At 38.8% G+C, this 19,593-nt stretch overlaps 1 protein-coding gene across 3 annotated transcripts in view; it reads right to left on the bottom strand.

Moving 5' to 3' along the window:
- The window catches only part of DHX40 (DEAH-box helicase 40), an 866,160-nt gene that overhangs the window by 380,528 nt on the left and 466,039 nt on the right, over positions 1–19,593 (bottom strand). The window lies entirely within an intron of this gene.

Here is a 19,593-nt window from a genome sequence, read left to right as displayed (position 1 = left end):
GTACAGCTAAAACAGTACTGATTCTTAGTTTTAATATCTGTCACATGTTCAGCTATACGCTTTCTGAATGGACATACTGTTTCACTTATATAAAGCTACAGATAACACAGACATCTGCATAAATTACAAAACAGACAGAATTACAACAATCATTCATATAATAGAAGTTTTTTTAATTGTTGGTTGTATAAAAAATTAATGATCAAATACTGAGAAAGATTAAAGTGACCACATTTGCATGTCCTTTTACTTGCATTTTTTTTTCTCTGATATGGCTAGAGAAAATACTTAAAACAAATATTGGCTTACTAAAAACTAAAACTTAATTATAACACACTAATAATTTAAACTATCCCAATTTTCACATAAAATAATTTTCAGTAAACAGCTATATTGTATTAAAAGTCAAAGAATGGTTACCAAGTAATTTAACAGCTTGCGAAAACAAATCATATTTGCTAATTTCCATTTGTCTATGTAAACTGGCGAGCATATCTCCTTCATTACTTTTAATTTGTCATTACTATAGGAAATACATAGGTTGTGTGTTATAACTATGCCAAAAAGAATTTGTCAGCATATGAAACAGGACAGATGAAATATGACACATGCCCTATTACAGCATAATTTCAAAGTCAACAGAGTATTACAAATCACAAATTTTTCATAAAGTTTAGTAACAGCATAATGGTCATTGATAACATCTACAACTACAAATTAAAATTACAATTACATTGAAAATGAAACTTAATTTTCTGATGCCAGCTGATCACATACTGTATGTGCCTATCGAATTCAACTTGACTGCCCTTCTACAAACAAAATCAATCTGGAATAGAGAGTGCTTTAACCAATAGGAAATCATCAATTTACCCCTGGTCTGGCCCCCAAGTCCTTTATGTACAGAGGTCATCAATAAGAAAAGTATTATTCTAACCCCCCCCCATTATCCATAGTTATCATCTCCTAATATGGCTCCCACCGTATAGGTGCCCATAATACTTGGGAACCCAAATGGTTTTGGGTGCGTGGCTAGGCTTGTAATTGCCCTACTGGTTGTTAGCCTAGTCACAATGTATGAACCATGTATATTACCAAATATGGTCCTTCATATTAGTTCAGTAGTTGCAGATACTTTATTTTCATGGGTTTGTAGATAGCTCCTAGACTTGCAGTCCAGGGGACCACTGAGGAGCTTAGCCTAAATTCCCAGTTGCCTGCAAGCACCGTCTAGTTAAGTGACTTGCTCAATCAAGGTCATTTAGCAGGTAAATGAAGACTGATGGAATCATCCCCTGTACTGCAGGATATATCTTGTTAAGAGCTCACAACCTAAATCCTCTGTCAATGCCAACTCTTGGCTTTCACAGAACTGACACTGTTTTATGAGCATGTAAAGGCAGATAATGGGGTATTTTCATTTATAGTTGTAACCTAGCAAACATACACACACTTTTCACATAAATAACTTTAACTCTAGTCATAAACAACAAAAATATTTTTAACTATGTGCTGTCATTAGTACAGTAATGCTGCCAATGGCATCACATTTTTGGTGTAAGTGTGGTATAACTTGTACTGTAAGAGTATCAAAACTACTACTGCAGTTCTCACACCATGAAAATATCCTCCATCTCTCAGACTTCTTATGAGGCAGATAAAAAGTTTACCATTAAAATAAAGGAAAAAGAATAACCCAAGCACACACTGAATGGCATAACTTCAGACACTAGGAAGGGAGCAGCCGATGAACTGTTTTCATTTTCTGTGATTAAGGCATGGTGGTTATCTGCACAATCTTCAATTCATTACAATGCATCAGAGACCTTGACAGGTAATGGGCATTAAATGGGTTTGACTGAGAAAAGCACACTCTCTCAGGTGACAAGGACATCACCATAGTCAGGTATATAGGGAAAAAAACTAGAGGGTAGGGCTTTATGAAAAGACTCACTCCCCAGTTTACCCACTAAAATGCGAGTAAACAAGATTCTAGGATACTAAAGGGGACATAAAGCAAAAACAAACATGAAATATCAGACCATTATACAAACCAGTGTAATTACATGTACAGGGTCTGTTTTTGATAATGACATTTTAAAAATGTAATGTCCTTCTTAAAATCTGAATCCACAACACTTTTGTGCACTTAGTATTACAATTTTATGAGAGTGGGGTCAGAAGTGAAGCTAATTAATTCTAACTGAAAATAAACAAGTCACCCACCAAGGGATAAATGCTCCGTAGCCAAGAAAGTGCAAAGTAACTATAATAAATATAAACGCTCAGAAGAAAATAGCTTCACTAAAATTGGAACTAGGATATGTGCTTATATGAGGAACTTCTTTGGTAAAAAAAGATGATAAAATTTCCCTGAAACCTGTTTTGAAAAATAGGAAGTTGGTAGTTAGGTGAATCATGGGGTTAGTCAGTGTTTAAAATCATGTTCTGTAATATATACATTTATTTTACATGTTAATATGTATATATTTTTAATCATGGTAACTGTCTTACATACTCATTCATCTTTGACTTCTATCCATATGGATGTAATATTTTAATATGCTTATTTGTTATGATACATTTTTAAATGCACTTGACAGTGTTCAGCCTATGACTTTAAGAGGAGTGCTGACTTGATTGGTATCAATTAGCTAATTACCAGTTAGATATATAGTAGTAGGTGATTTTACACTTTGTTTGTTTAAGGTTTGACAAAGCCTCTTGGCGAAAGCGCTTACCTTCACATGTGTCTGGAATAAAAGGATATTATTTTTACTTTGCCTCTGGATTTTATCTATCTGCTGTTGGAATTTATATCAAATAATATCACTGTTAGACACTATACCTCCAGTACATAGATATATGCTGAACTTTTGGTTCTATGCTGGGTTGCTCCTGATCATTTATATTTATTATAGTTAATTCTAACGAATAGAAAACTGAGAAAAAACACTTGCAGTAAGGGCCATTTGAACGGTACAGGCTACCAAATTCCTATAAGAGCTCTTTTAAACATATAAACTCCATCTACTAAAACAGACAACAGTAAGCCAGGGCAAATCATTGGCAGAAATTTGTAGATCAAGTCTGATTTGAAGTTAAATATTTCTATCATTTTCATAACCACTTTGAAGTAGCTTCTAGGTGTGTCAATGGCTAGGGGCAGATACACAGAAGGATGACTTTATAATATTCCCATATCTAGAATGCTTTGATTTCTATACAATATGATTATTCATATCTGAAAAGTTCCAGACAGAAATTGAAAGTAGCAAAAGAAGATATCAAATTACTACTTAATATAACAAACGCACATTTGTTTTTCTTTGCTGCTCATAACTGTGTACCAGAAAAGTAAAGTTCTACCTGAGGCAGCATACTAGAGAAGGCCAAAATATTAGTTCTCTTGCCCTTTTGGTAGATTCGGAACCTGGGTGACCATGATGCAAAATTTGGTTATATTCATGTTGCAAGGAAGCAGGAACAACAATTTTAGGACCTTTGAAAATAATGCCATCTTCCATCAACATATCATCTCCATAAGGAAAATACGTTTGCATTTCAGTTAGTACACTAGATTGCTTTGATGTCCACCCAACATTAATGCAGTAGTTGAGCTCTGCAAAATTGGATCGGTCTTTGTTTGATCTCTCAGCTGATCAAGTTTAGTGGTAGAAAAAGTATGCACTTCCATGACGTCAAAGTCAATATTCTTTGCATGAAGCTTTTCTGCTGTATTTCTGGGCAATCTGGATAAGGTATTAGCCAGATAAAGAAGTTTGCCTTTCTTATAGACCATTTTGAAGTTGTACTTTTGCAATTTGAGAATCATTCCTTGCAATCTCGCTGGAGCTGACTGCATAGGCTTCTTTAGAATAGTAACTAGAGGTTGGTGATCAGTTTCAATCTGAATAGCTCAACCATAGATATAATCATGAAACTTTGAACATGCAAATTATATTGCTAAAAGTACTTTCTCAATTTGAGCATACTGCATTTCAGTTTGGGCAAGAGTTCTAGATGCATAGGCTACTGGCCTGCCTTCTTGAAGAATGACTGCACCAATTACAAATTTTGATGCATCGCAGGAAAGAGTTACTGGTTTATTGACATCACAGTATCTTAATGTAGGTAGGGTGGTGATTTTCTGCTTAAGGTCTTCAAATGCCTTCTGGTGCTGTTCCAACCAAGACCATATAACATTTTTGCGCATCAGCTCTCTCAAAGGTGCTGCCAACTCACTGAAGTCTGGTATAAGCTTGCCTAAATACTAGACCATACCAAGAAAACATTGTAGAGCCTGAACATTATCTGGAGCTGGCATCTCAAGAATGGCTGCTTGCTTGGATGGGTATAGTTGCAAGCTAGTGCTAGTAAATAAATGACCTACGTATGTAACTTTTGATAGTCTGAATTTGCACCTCAGAGAATTGAGCTTTAAGTTCACTTCATATGCTCTGTCTAGAACTTTCTTAAGGTTTCTTTCATGCTCTGCTTCACCACTGCCTCCAACCACTAAATCATCTACTATTATGGCACAAGGATAACCTGAAAAAATATGCTCCATTGCATGCTAAAAGACTTCACTTGCAGAATTTATACCAAATGGCAGCCTGAGGAATTTATATCTGCCAAATGGAGTACTGAAAGTAGTCAGTAATGAGGATTTGCGATCAAGCATCACTTGCCAAAATGAACTTTTTGCATACAAGGCAGAAAAAACAGTGGCATTTCGTATTACGGCTGATACTTCCTTGAATGTATGCATTGGATGATGCAGCCTCTTTAATGCTTTGTTCAAATCTCTTGGGTCAATATATATTCTGATTTTGTTTGAACCTTTGTTGTGGGCTACTACCATGGACAACACACATTCAGTCAGTTTTGTAACTGGACAAATCACACCTCGCTGCACCATTTTATCCAACTGAGCTTTAACTTTATTCTGAATAGCTATCGGAACTTTCCTTGCTGGACTGACCACTGGACTGACCTCTGGGTCTAACTTAATAGAATGCACAACTGGAAGTTTGCCCAGCTTGTCATCGAAAACATCAGCATACTCCAAGAAAATAGCTTCACTAAAATTGGAACTAGGATATGTGCTTATATGAGGAACTTCTTTGGTAAAAAAAAGCAAATTCATTCTCAGACTGTCTCTGAGACCCAATAATGACTGCACAGGTCTTCGGACTACATAGAATAACAAGCTGTAACAGTTCCTAGCCAAATAACATAAAAACACTACTGAGCCTACGGTTTGAATTTCTTCACTTCCATACGCAACATTCACACTACTAGCCACATTGAGTTGTTCATTAGCTCTCAACTTAGCAAATGTGTCTGCTGACATAACATTACACTTTGAGCCAGTGTCCACTTTAAGCTTGGTGGTTTTACCATTGATCTGGATAGTACAAAACACTTCATTCTTTACCAACAAATTTACTGCATCAACCTTTTCACCAATTACTGATACATCATCTACATAGAAAGCAGAATTGCAGCTCTCTATATGATCAACTTGCTTTTTTGAGTGACCCTTCTTTGTAACTGTGTGAGGTTTACTTGATTTTCAAAACTTTTGAAAATGGTTCCATTTTTACACCTGTGGCATTGCTGACCAAATGCTAAGCATTTTTCTCTTTTAGACTCATGACTGGCACCACAGTTATGACTGTTAACAATAAAGTTGGATTAGGGTTTTGCTAACTCACCCTTGTACTGCACTGAGCATGTCCTTTGCTTAGAACTCGCTAGAAAACTACAGGGCCTCCCAGGAAAACCTACAAGGGCTGCAGGTGCCCTGTGCTTAGGCCTGCTTTTGCTAGGCACGTGTTGCATGCTGTTTACATTTGCTCTGGAGCCTGCTGAAACCATGCTCTTATCACTTGCAAGCATACCTGTGTGCCTTTCCATGACTTCATGGATTTGACAAATCTCAATAGCTTTGCTCAGTGTTAAATCACTATCATGAAGCAAAATCTTTTTCACTGCAGCACTATTAATACCACATACAAGCCTGCCCTTTATGAGATGATCTTTTATGTCACCAAACGGACACGTTTTAGCTTTGTTTCTCAGGTCAGTTATATAAGCTTCAAAAGTTTCCCCTGGTTTTTGATCTTTTATGTAAAACAAATGCCCCTCTAATGTAATATCTGTCTGGGGTTTACACATTTCCCTGAACTTGCGCTTTAAACACTCGGGGTCTTTCCTTGATTCAGCCTGTACAACAATATGACTGTTTTCACCTTCTCTCTTATATACTGCTGGTGCATACACAAATTAATGCACTCTTTCAATGGCCTTTGACCCAGCTAGGTTTAGCAAAATGTATGCCCTGGTGCATGCATCTTTGTCAGAATAAACTGCTTGTATAAAAATATTGCACTCTTGCTCAAATATTCTCAAATTCTCTGCTATATTCTGATCAAACACCAATGGTGATGGTTTTTGAAATCTATCTGCCATATAAACCCATACCAGTGAAAGCGTTTGCAATTATGCACAAACACACACACATCTACATATGCCAGAAATTTAGGCCAGTATTTGTAACTATGCCCAGTAGCACAACAAGCCTCTGAATAACTGAACTTTGCGAAATAAGTCTCTCGGGCATTGTAATACTCTTGAATTTACTGTACTGTAAGAAATCACCTCATCAGTATAAGAAACATTTCAAAATAACTGCACTGTGCGAATGAACTGGGCAGAAGCTCAGAGTAAGAAACATTTCAAAGTAACTGCACTTTGCAAATAACCAGCACATAGCACACTTGAAACTTTCCCAAAGTGGCTGTACTTTGCTAAATGACTCTTTACAGTGCAAGCAACACTCTGTAATGGCGGCACTTTGTGAACAGCCACACCCAGCACAAGAAACTTTTCAAAATGACTGTATTTTGACTGTACTTCATGAAATAGTTGCACTTTGCAGAGAAATAAACTCTTCGGAATAAATGCACAGTAATAAGCACACACTGTAAGCACTTTTACACACTTTGAGATACTTTGAATAACTCTAGTTATACCTTGAATACAATGCAAAATAGTAGTTATGCCAAAACAGAGTACTTTGCTGAAAAATATGCAGTCGCCTTCTTTATTTATACTTAGAATGTGCCCTGCTTGCCCTTATTATATTTGTTTTGCTCATTTAATCTTTTTCCATGCCCATTATACATTTCTTGTGCTTATTTTACTCTAAACATGCCCATTTTGCATTAAACATGCTCGTTTTGCAATTCTGAGATAATTACGAACCCCTTATGTGCTTTCCTGATAATTGTTTTATCAAACACCTTAATTTTAAACATCTTGTTTACTTAATAAACCTTTTGTGTCTCCTGCTTGTTTAATAATGCGGTTTGTGCCCTTGTAATGCTCTGTTTTATCTTTTTTATAAAATAAATAATTTGTGCAAGTTTTCATTACCTTTGGTTTGTTTTGGCCCTTTTTCATGCTCATGTCTCTTAGTTTACCTTCATTGTTATCTCTGCATCTCATAGCTCTGAAAAGCAGTCTCTGGAATCCCGGTTCAGACACCATGTCTCTTTTCCAGTCCGGATAAAATAGATGAGCCTTTGTGGGTTCTGTTCAAGCAGCTTTATTATGTACAAACACATCAGGATTGAGGCTTAATAACTTTAACTTAGATAAACTTATAAACAAACTAGCTATTACACTCATACATGCTCACTATCTGGCTGCACTCTCAAAATGGCACTGAAGCTAGCACGTGCTTGCTATTTATATACACGTGCTAACCTTGAAACGCTCCTTAAAGGTACAACACACACACACACACACACACACACACACACACACACACACACACACACACACACACACACACACACACACACACACACACACACACACACAATTCTACACATTCCAATTGTTGGAGATGCCTAGTTAGGTACATACCAAAGGGGGCACTGTACACAATGATAGGTCTGATGAATGTTGAATACAGTGGAATAATGCCTTCCTTTGACCTAGATGCCATACCTTTGCTTATAAGCTGCACAACATAGAATGATTTCCTCACTAATATAGTCATATGATGGTCAAAGGCTAGATTACTGTCTGTGTCACCAAACCTCTGACTACTGGGTCAACTCATAGGGGTGTTGCCAATATGATAGTTATCAGGGGTGGATGACTTTCCAAAAGATACTATTATGCATTTCTTGACATTTAGTTTTTGTTCATGGCTGTGGCACCAGTTATTTGTCTGTGTCAACCCTTGCTGGAGAACATTAGTGTCAGTGGGGGATTCTGTGACTGCTCCTAATTTGCAATCATCTCCAAATTTAGTCAGCCAGAGGCTATTGATATTGGCCTTGACTTCAGAGAAGTAAATGCCAAAAAGGAGAGGTCCCAGGACCGATCCCTGAGGGACTCCGCTTGTGACTGGTGTCTTTGTAGAAGGGACTCCCCAATTCTAACTTCCTGGGTCCTGTCTGTGAGCCAGCTTGCTATCTAACGAGCAACATAAGGGTTTGTACCTAACCTCTTAAGTTTGTCAACAATGCCTGAGTGGGGAATTGTGTCAAATGCCTTGGCAAGGTCAAGGTATGCAGTGTGAACCATTTTGCTCTCATTCATTGCTTTGCCGACCTTCTCAAAGAAGTACACCAGGACCTGCCCTTGATGAAACCAAACTGGGCTGGGTCCAGTGTCTGGAGGTTTCCTATGTCATTATTGATCATTTCCATAATTCTTTCCATGGCTTTGCATATGAGACTATTTGGACTTATGGGTCTGCAGTTTCCAGGATCTGTAGATGGTCCACCTTTGTGCAGAGAGATGACCGTTGTTGTTCTCCATTCATGAAGCATGAAGACTGTTTGGAGGCTACAGTTAAATAGCAATTCCAGACAGCCTGACAGATCATGTTTCATGCTATTCAGAAGGCATCCTAGGATGTTGTCTGGGGCCACTTATGCAGTGTTCTTGAGCTCAGAGAGAGCATTAAGGACCTGTTCCCCTGACAGCATTTCCTAAGGGAAGACTGATGGGGAGAGAGGGGTAAACTTGGAGCTGAATTTGTCGGCCAGGTTTCTAAAAACTTCTGGCTTAGTATAGGCTCATTTACAGTGAGCTCTGTACACAATTGTGTATTGCCTTCAAGTTTGAGGACATAGCTAAGAAATGCCTTGTGGCTGTTCTTGGCCTGGGAAGCCAAATGTACCTCAAATTTGGCTTTATTAGACTTTATTTGTCCTCAGAATTGTTTGTTTAGTTTGATGAGAGTGCTTTTACCCTTCTAGGTGCTGCACCTCCTAATTTTTGCAATGATTTTCGTCCTTCTGTTATACAGCTTACTGAGGTTGTGATTCCATCAAGGTGGCTTATTTTTTGAGTTATTTCTGTCCTTCTTCCTGGTGGGTAGAGATGCTTCTATGCAGTTACTAACATGCTTGTATAGGGTTTCTGTGATCAGTTCTGCATAGACAGCAGTGTTCTCAGGGTTTATGGGGGCTTGTATTTTTGCCAGGTTATCACTTAGTAATAGGAAGTTAGCCTTAGAGTAATTCCTGAATATTCTAGTTAGCTGGGGTTCCAGGTTTTATTTTTACTTCAAAGAAGAGCATTTTGTGGTCTGACCTTACGAGAGGAAACATTACACTAGGGTATGGGTTTTCCGCACTCTCCTATATTAGTGAGGATCAGATCCAATATGGTTGTACCCCTTGTTAGTGTACTGACAGCCTGGTCCAGGGAATTTATAGGTTCATGTTTATAAAATCTAGGAATCTCTATGCCTGTACATTTGGTGTTCATATATGATTCCCAGTTAACAGTGGGGTAATTTAAATCACACATGAATATGATATTGGGTTGGATAGCGAGTGTTTCCAATAAGTTTAAATTCATGGTATGGATTTCCTGGGTCATAAAGGGAGACTTGTAGCTTGCAAGGAAGTGGTACTTGATTTTACCTATGGTGATTTGAATGTGGAGATGGTGATTTGAATGTGGAGATACTCAAGTACATTATCCTGTTTGATCAGCCTTGAGGTGTACTTATTTCTGAAATAAACTGAGACAACTCCACCTTTAGTCCCTGTCTGTGTAGTAGCTGGTCTAAATGTGTGGAAGGCATTATAACCTTGCGCTGTCAGTTTGCTCTCTGCACCTTTAAACCATGTCTCAGTGACTGTACAGATGTCAGCATTCTCTAGGGTGAAGAGAGCTTCTAGGAGTGGTGTTTTTTGCTTAGATTCGTAATATTCAGTAGTAACACCTTTAGATTTTCTTAGTTTGGATTTGCTATGTCAGAAGTACTTTTAGTCTATGCAGACCATCCCTGGCAAAGCAGTGTGGTCTGTTGACCATCTCCTTCCATGCTGACAAATATTGCACCAACTTAGAATGACACCAGAAACTAAGCAGATTATTAAAGTCAGATATCCTTTGTTCATATTATAGCATCACCTTTGGAAAAGGTAAAATGGTGCTGAATGCTAGGGTCATATTAGCCCAAGGTACATATTCTGAGAGCTCCATGATGATGTCAGTCCATAATTTTTCAGGACAAACGACTGTAAGAATATATGTGTACTGGTTTGTCACTGCATCAGAACTAATCCTGGGAAAGGATGTTTCTGGTTTATTGAAAGTATGCTCGAACCCGTTCCACTGCCCAAATTTAAACGTGTGCAATGGTATGCACAACATGAAGATAAACTGGGGTCTATATTATAATATTGCATGCTCAGAAAAGCGAACAACACATAATCGACCCCATGTAGGGAAAGCTTACAACATTGAAACCTTAATTGCTGTTCCGAAAAAAAAAAAAATAAATAAATAAATAAATAAAAAAAAGAAAGAAAAACTGTAAAACATTACATAATGTGGGGGACTTCACCCCCCACCCCCCTACTTAAATATACCAACTCCGAGATCGCACTACAGTGCTGAAAATGGCAAAGTAGTGAAAGCGCCCAAGCAAATTCTTTCCCAGGGAAAGAATTTGCTAAAAAGCCGCTTTGCTATTTTGTCTTTTTGCGCTTTTCAGTTCGACAAAGATGCATTTGACAGCCTGTGTCTGCGACAGCATAATATGGAGCCGATAAACTGTGTATGTATCTTACACCTGAAATAACCAACTAAATGCACTCTGTAGACAAGTAGGAAAACATAATTCATCTAAGTGGTTTATTAGAAAATTTCAAATGGTTGCAGACGTATGGACCTATATTCGTAGTTAATAGGACATCCAAAAGGCCATGTAAGCCTTCTATTATTTTCTGCCATTCAGTTTGGGTTTATAACATATGTACACCTGAAAGAGGACATGCACTATGAAAAAAAATTATTTTGCATGAATCTCCTCTTATGATAAAGACAAGTTTATATTTTTATGGCATTTTGTCACTCATAGTACTTTAGACTTGTGTTTCTGAGTAGCATCCCACAACCTTTCTGGAAGTTTGAGGAGTTAGTAGTCTACTCATAAACAAATTTTGTGCTATGTAACAAGACTTTTGGCTAAATGGATTTATTTTCAAGAGCCGTTGTACCAATTTTGAAAGTGTTTTGGTTGAGGGGTATGACAGCATGCAGTGGCTGCATTAAACATACTTGACAGAGAGCTGTGTTGCAATATTTTCTTTCTTTTGTTTAGCAACTAAAAGTTAAAGTAGCACTGCTTTGTGCAATGCATAGCAACATATACGGAAGGTAGGAAACAGATTTTGAGTGAAGATGTGACATTTCACTTTGCACTTTATAATGACAGAGAACCAAAATACATCATGTTAAAATGATTGTGGAAAGCAATATTTGGCACTGTAGTGCTGATTATAAAAAATATAGTACAGCAGCTTGTGCATGCTGTATAAAAGATTTTGTAGTGAAGGAAAGCAATGTTGTGTTCCTTTACTTGTTTCTGCACAACTAGACAGTGAACGTAAAACTGCCATTACATATTAATGCACAGCATATAAGGAAGGAGATTTCACCGAGTGGAGATGCAATGCTTTACTTTGCACTTTATGATAATGGTGAAACAAGATATAGCATTTTAAAATGACAATGGAAGCCATCATTTGGCATTGTAGTGCTGAATACAAAAAGGATGGGACAGAAATTGTTAGCAATAGAGCACTGCTCTATGATAGGCACTGTACTGTGATACCAGACTGAGAGTGTGCATAAAACAGCATGTGCCGACTGTACCAGAAGTACCATGCAAATAGGAAACCATACTGCAATATTCATTTCCTTTCTTGTGATGGGAAACAGGAAACATTTTTGGTGCAGTGTGAAATGGAAAAGTGACATTGTACAATGTTCCGATAAGAGCTGGACTTGCATAAAACGGCATGTAGAGGCTAATAAAGGTAATGTGCTAACAGCTGTTATTTATGTTTATTATATTTCTTGTGTTTGTGCAACAAACAATATAAGTAGTATTGCTTTACACAGTGCATATTAATACATGTATGGGAGACAGGAGGCATACTTTTTACAAATAAAGCTGTTACATTTTGCTTTGTACTTTATGGCAACAGAGAAGCAAGATTCAGCATCTTAAAATAATTCAAGAAAGCATAATTGGCATTGTAGTAATGAGTAAAAAAGGAATACCCAAACTTTGTTTATGAGAAAGAAAAGGAAGACACCTTGGTTTCAGAAAAATGATACAAGGGATGATTCCTCGCTGATATTAAGTGCAGTGCAATAATCCATTTCAGTTGCATATACCTGTCAGAAGATCAAACTAAAATTTTATTCATCTGTATACTGTCCACTAGAGAGACACACTGAGTGAAGGGATGCTTTGTGCTTGTGCACATGTGCAAGCCAACATAAAAATGCAAAAGCTAAGCATAAGGGAACCAAATATTACAGCATGAGTCTGCTTGGCAAATTAAGCTGAATTCATATCGCAGCAAATATTTTAGTAGCTTGACCAGTTTTCAGTTTTGTCCTCTGAATATTAAGAAGTAATTAACTGAACAGGGATACTATACAAATGTGGGTTCTGTATTTGATTTTCAGAATGATGAATGTTATGCAACCTGAAATATTGTTCTTGCACTTTATTAAAATTATTTTTCTATTCTCTACTGAGATGCTACTTTTTTGCTTTATTTTGCAAGTGCAACTTTCACTGCAAGTAAGGTTTGAACTGCAATCAACTAAATGAATCAATGAGTAACATTTGTGAATTCATACTGCTTCTAATACTTTTGTTCAGTAAAGGAATTTATAGGTCAGAGTTAACTCACATAGAAATGGAAATCCACATCTTAGTCTGAGAAGTGAATGTAACATGATAAAATATTCTTCCTCTACTACTGCCAAACTATTTTTTTTATGTATCTATATTTCTTAGTACAGGTCACCACAATTTTGTAGGTGGCCTAGATACTCATTATCCACTTTCATTATTATTTTTTTACCTAAGAGTTTTGTATGAGGTGGAAAGTTCCCCCAATCCGCAGTGCCAACTCAAATGCACAATACCACTATCCAGTTCCCATTCAGCACTGCCTCTTGCTTAAAAAAAGCACTTACTGTTACGTGTAACTGCATGATTACATACAATTCTGAAAATATATGAGAATAATGAAAACAATTGCTGCTCACTTTCCCTATAATATCCCCACCTGTCAGGTCTGTCTCCCATATCAAAGTAATAACGTGAGGCTAACCCTACCAGTGTCAGGTCCTCACTAAAATGAGACAAGGATGGATGTTCAGTTTGACAGCATCCTATTAACAAAATCATGAATAGCTTATTACAAAAATCTGGTCAGTCCAATGTGGCCACCTTACTTGATTTTGGATACTGTAAAACCTAATTATCCATGCAAAAAAATCATTTAAGAAAAAGTACAAAATGAAGCTGTTAACTTTATAAGACCAGTGGAAATTCATAACAGTAATTAAATGACAAAAGCAACACATCTGCATTGCAGAGATATAAAGAATTTATCTCCTTTTAGTATAATTCTCACATAAAAGGATTCTGACATAAATAATTCTTTGAAAATAATTTTAAAAATCTACACTATGGCAAATGTGTTAAACAAAGCATCAACTGCAGTGTGCAAATAAGCAAGGTTTAAATGAAAGTTATTTACTTACCCCAACAATAGAGTCTTATTGTCCCCACCCCACCCTCTTGATGGTTGGGTTATCCAAGCTGGAATATGTCAGTCAGAAGCTTCTCCAGTGCTAGAGCTTCTCCCTTCTCCTGCAATGTATTGTGCTCCTCTTTGTCTCTCAGACTGAATTTGCCCTTATCAGATCACCATCATCTTCCCCCTTTCTCTCATCTTCTACATGGGGATGGGGTGTTTTCAACTGTCACCATTTCTCTCTATTCAATGCTACTCTCCTACTGTCTTTGACACTCATGCCTGCCTGCTGCAGGTCTTCTCTCACACACAATCCATCCACCTCTTTGCTGGATGCCCTATTTTCTTCTTGCCTTCTTCCTGTCTATCCCGAATCTTCTTCACCAGATTGTCTTCTGATTTTTCTGCACATGTGCCCAAACTACCATAATCTGTTCACTTTGTCCTTTTTCTGCAAATAGAGCTGCTTTGGCTTTTGCTCTTATGTCCTCATTTTTTCATCTGTCCCAAACTGTGCATTCTACCACCCATCTCAGGCACTTCATTTCCATCACCTCTACCTTCCTCAGCTGCTCTGCTTTACTGCCTAGGTTTCTGTATCATACAGTAGTACTGTGTCGCTCCATTGTTTTGTACATTCAGACTTCCTTTCTCCTGAACCACCCTTCCCAGATACCTGAAGCTGTTAACCAGTTCCACTATTTTCCCTTATATTTCATTTCTCAGCTTCTCCTGATTTCCCATTTGCTGCCATTATAACTGTTTTATCTGTACTCAGTTTCATCTCATGTGTCTTCAGTTTTGCTTTCCATTTTCCTATCCTTTGCTGAAGTTTTTGCTCAAAGTCTGCCTGTAATGTCACATCATCTGCATACAGCAACTCTGTTGATTTGTCCCCTCCCACCTGTTTGCTGTTGTAGTATATCACCAATATGAGCAGCACTGGGCTAAGAGGTGAACCCTGATACACACCCATTCCCACTGGGAACCCCCTCTGTGAGGCAGAACACTATTCATACACGAGTCATTGGATTCTTATACATAGCTTGCATTAATTCTACTAATGTTTCTGGGACTTCAGACTACCTCAGGACTGCCCAAGTCAGCCTTCTTGGGATTTTCTCATACACTTTCTCTAAATCTAAGAATGCCCAGTTGGACTCATTCCTCATTTCTAACCTCTTCTCAAGTATCAGCCTCATTGCAAACATTGGGTCAGTTGTGCTGCATCCTGAGCTGAATCTGAACTGCTCATCTCCCATCTTACTTTCTATTACTCTGTGTATTCACTTAACAATCACCCTTTAAAGAATTTTCAAGCAGTGTGACAGGAGTTTGATATCTCTGTACTGCTCACATTTGTGAATGTCCCCTTTGTTCTTGAACACTGAAACTAATATTTTATTCTCCAGTTATTTCAATGGAGCATAGGATGTTACTAGGCTATTGGCCCTCAGGCCCTTATAAGCCTAGCCAAGAGTTTAGCTCATGTTTAGACAAGTCAGCACCTTATGCCCCTGTCCAGCATGGACACAGGTGGAATCTCAGGGGTATATTTTCTGTCTCCTATCCAGTCATCCAGGTTGGTACTCTGCTTGACATGGAGAGAAAGTCTATTTCATAGATGGTGGAATCTCTGGGACACAAATCTGTCCAGCCAACAAGCCCTGTTGATGTCACAAACCAGATTGAGGCCACGCGTGTGAGTTACTCAAGTGGAGCTTGATTTGTGGATATGCAGCAGTCCCATCAAGCTTTGGTCCATGATCGCCTTGTATGCCAGACAGAGGTCACCTCTGAGGAGTCTGTATGAAACTGTGTAGAGGGGTAGCACTTTTAGCCTATCTTTGTATGGTAGATGTTTGAGGCCCTGGATTCTCCTGGTGAGGAACCTCTGTGGTCTCTCCAGCTGTTGCATGCGCTTTGCGAGATACATGCCAAAAGGGGCATTGTACTCAATAATGGGCCTTAGAAGGGAAGAATACAGGGATGTCATGACCTCCTTGTCCTTGGATGAGATATCCTTACTTATGAGGTGGGCCATGTAGAAGGCTTTCCACACAATGGAAGTAACATGGTGATCAAAAGTCATGTTGTTACCAACCTTGGTGCCCAAATCCCTCACGACTGATTGTGTGCTTAGGACATTGTTATTAACGTGATAATTTGTGGGGACGTCACTCTCCCCAAATGGGATGATGATACATTTTTTGGTATTCAGCTTGAGGCCATGTTTCTGGCACCAGTCATCTGTCTGAGTGAGACCCTCTTGGAAGATGTCTACATCACTAGGGGAACTGACGACAGCACCTAGCTTGCAGTCATCTGCAAACATGCTCAGCCATAGCCCACTGATTTTGGCCTGCACCTCAGAAAAGTATATCCCAAATAACAGAGGCCCCAAGTCTGAACCCTGGAGAATGCCACTTGTTACGGGTCTACTGCTTGAGGTGGTGTCCCCTATTTTGGCTAGGTGCATTCTATCAGTTTGATACCCATCTGGTAACATACGGATCGATGCCTAATTGAGAGAGTTTATCAATTATGCCCGAGTGGGGAATAATGTCAAAGGCCTTGGCCAGGTCAAGTAAAGCGGTGTGCACCATCTTCCCCTCATCCATGGCTTTGGTGACTTTCTCAAAGAAGTTGACCAGATTTAGCAGACATGACCTCCCCTTGATGAAGCCAAACTGTGTAAGATACAGTGTTTGGAGGTTGCCAATGTCCTTGTTAAGGTCCATGATAATCCGTTCCATGGCCTTGCAGATAAGGCTAGTTAGACTGATGGGTCTATAATTTCCTGGATCAGTGGACATTCCACCTTTGTGTAAAGGGATGACAGTGGCTGTCCTCCATTCAGCTGGGATGAAGCTGGTACTCACGCTTTGGTTGAATAGGATGCCTAATGGTGCTGCAAGTTCCTGCCTGAGTTCACTTAGGATGCAGCCTGGTATGAGATCGGGTCCCATGGAGGCTGTATTTTTTGCCTTTAAGAGAGCAGTGATGACTTGTTCCCTAGATGGAAGAGGGAGGTACTGGGGATGTCCTGATTTGCTGATGGGGGAGAGAGGGGTGAAGTTTTCACTGGATCTGTCAGCCAGCAAGTTTGCTATATCTATGGCATTTGTATATGCGGTGTCCTTAACCGCCAGTTCTGAACAGATCTGGGTGCTTCCTTTGAGGTTGTGGACATATGTGAAGAAGGCCTTATGACTGTCTCTAGTACATGTGGCCAATTTGGACTCGAAGTTTGCTTTGGAGGATTTCACTAGTGCCCTTATTTGCTTGTTCAGGCTAAGGAGACATTGCTTCCGATTGGGCACCTGCTCCTTCTTGGTCTTGGACAGCAATTTTTACCTTTTGTTATAGAGTTTATTTATTGCAGATGTCCACCAGACAGGTTTACTCTTCCTTGCGGAGGATGATTTAGTCCTGTTGGGTATTTCCGATTCCATGCATCTATATAAATGCTCGTATAGTATTTTGGTGTAGTTTTGGATATTGGTACCAGTTCCTATAGAGGGGGAGGGGGCTGTGAAGCTGTTTATTTGAGAAATACCTTTCTCTCCATACTGCTATGACTGACCTCAGGAGCCATTTCTCCCTTATCACACCCAACATCTTTATCATATCTGCTATCATCTCATATGAGCCTACTGCTTTCCTGACTTAATTCTCCTTAGTGCTATTCTTACTTTTTCTATGGTGGGTTCCTCCTCTTAGGCTGTGTCTAGGGCAATACAGCTTCTGTAGGGTTTTCTTTATTCAGAAGCTGCTGGAAGTACTCCTTACATCTGCCTTTGATGTCCTGTGGACTAGTACGAATGTTGTTGATGGCATCCCTTATGAAGGTGCCTGACTTTATTCTTTATCATTCCGTACCAAGGTACTTCAGAAACATAGTATGCTGAAAGCTTTTGGGTTTAGGTCTACCACGTCCATCCAGGATGGTGACAATCTGGAAAGGGAGGGTGGGTAGGACATCAAGATAGATGGAAAAGGGCAATAAGGATCTATCATTATGGTAAGTGCATATTTTCTGCATCCTGTGTTGTCCCCTCCAGCTATCTTGATGGCTAAGATAGAATCAGAATCCCCAACTACTTTCTTCCCAGTTGGCATCATGGCAGGATAACTCTGAAAATGGTGGGATCAAAAGCAGCTCTAGACCTCAAGATGAAGTTGAGTTTATAATATTGGATAAAGGTGCACATTGTTGACCATGTTGCTGCAGCATGGATCTTACCTACATATATTACTTGAAGTAACACACAGAAATCAAAACAGATCCTGTGGAATGTGCTTTAGGCCTTGATGGTAACGATTTTTTAAGACACGAGTAAAGTGGGCAGATGCAATCTGATAACCATCTAGATAAAGTAACTTTGGAATCTGACTCCTAGTTTAGTCTTAGAGAAGGCTATAAAAAGTTGATCATGTTTCCTTATTGACTTTACCCTATAATGGTAAAACTTTAGTTGCTGATGTACATCTAGAGTATGAAGCAACTATTCTTTCTTAGACTAAATCAGTAAGAAGACTGGCAAATAAATTGTCTGCTTTAAGGCCATCTCCAAAGCTATTCTCTTTTGTTAGAATAATTTGGGAAGAAGTTGGCAAATTAATTGACTGGTTTAAGGTCATTTCAAAGGCTACTTAGGGACAATTGTAGGATATGGTTTGAATTAAACTATATTTTTATGAAAAAAAAAAAACAGATATAATTGTTTGCACGAAAAGTTATGAAGTTCAAAGATTCATTTTGCTAAGATAATAACAACCCCAACAACATCCTTCCAAAAAAAAAATATTTTAAGGAGACACTACAGCCATGTTCAAAGAGTGATTTAATGAGAACGTGGAGTAGTAAGGTAAGATGCCATGGAGGAGTGGGTTCTTTGATGGGTGGCCTGAGGAGAAAAGAGTCCTTGAGGAATGCTTTGCATTTCCTTTGAGAGGCTACAGAACTGGAATTTAGGCCTTAATGAAAATTCAATATAGCTACTAATCATACATGTTAAGTTGTCTATCTCGCCTTCATTCTTGCTAGATGGGTTCGGAGCCGAACGTCGGCTCCGACTCGGCCACTCTAAAAGCTCGAGAGCTAGTTCCACCGGCTCGAGGCTCCCCTTTTATCCCACAATGCTAGGCAGTAATACCTCAGATCTCGTTTGCTGCTACAGCGATCGAGGTGCGTTGTTCCAACCGGCTTCAGGTTAGTTTGTTTAGAGCAATCTAAAACTTATTTAAAACCCCTTTAACTTAGTTTTTCCTTATATTTACCAAAGTTAAGTAGTTTTCTATCCTTATTGAAGCCTGAGGGTCCCCTGACTCTATCTTCGGGCAAACCCTCAAAGCCTACCAGGTCGTCGGCTCCAGCTTCTGAGTCGTCACCTGGAGCTTCGAAGTCTGTTCCAACATCGGCTCCAGCCGGAGCCGATGGGGCTCGAACACGTATTTGTTCTGTTTCCTCGGCTCC

Source organism: Protopterus annectens, chromosome 13.part0 (genome assembly GCF_019279795.1).
Source record: "Protopterus annectens isolate FY-2018-M chromosome 13.part0, PAN1.0, whole genome shotgun sequence".
In the NCBI taxonomy this organism is placed as follows: Eukaryota; Metazoa; Chordata; order Ceratodontiformes; family Protopteridae; genus Protopterus; species Protopterus annectens.
Note: the sequence above shows the minus strand (reverse complement) of the source record. Positions and strands in the feature narration are given on the sequence as shown.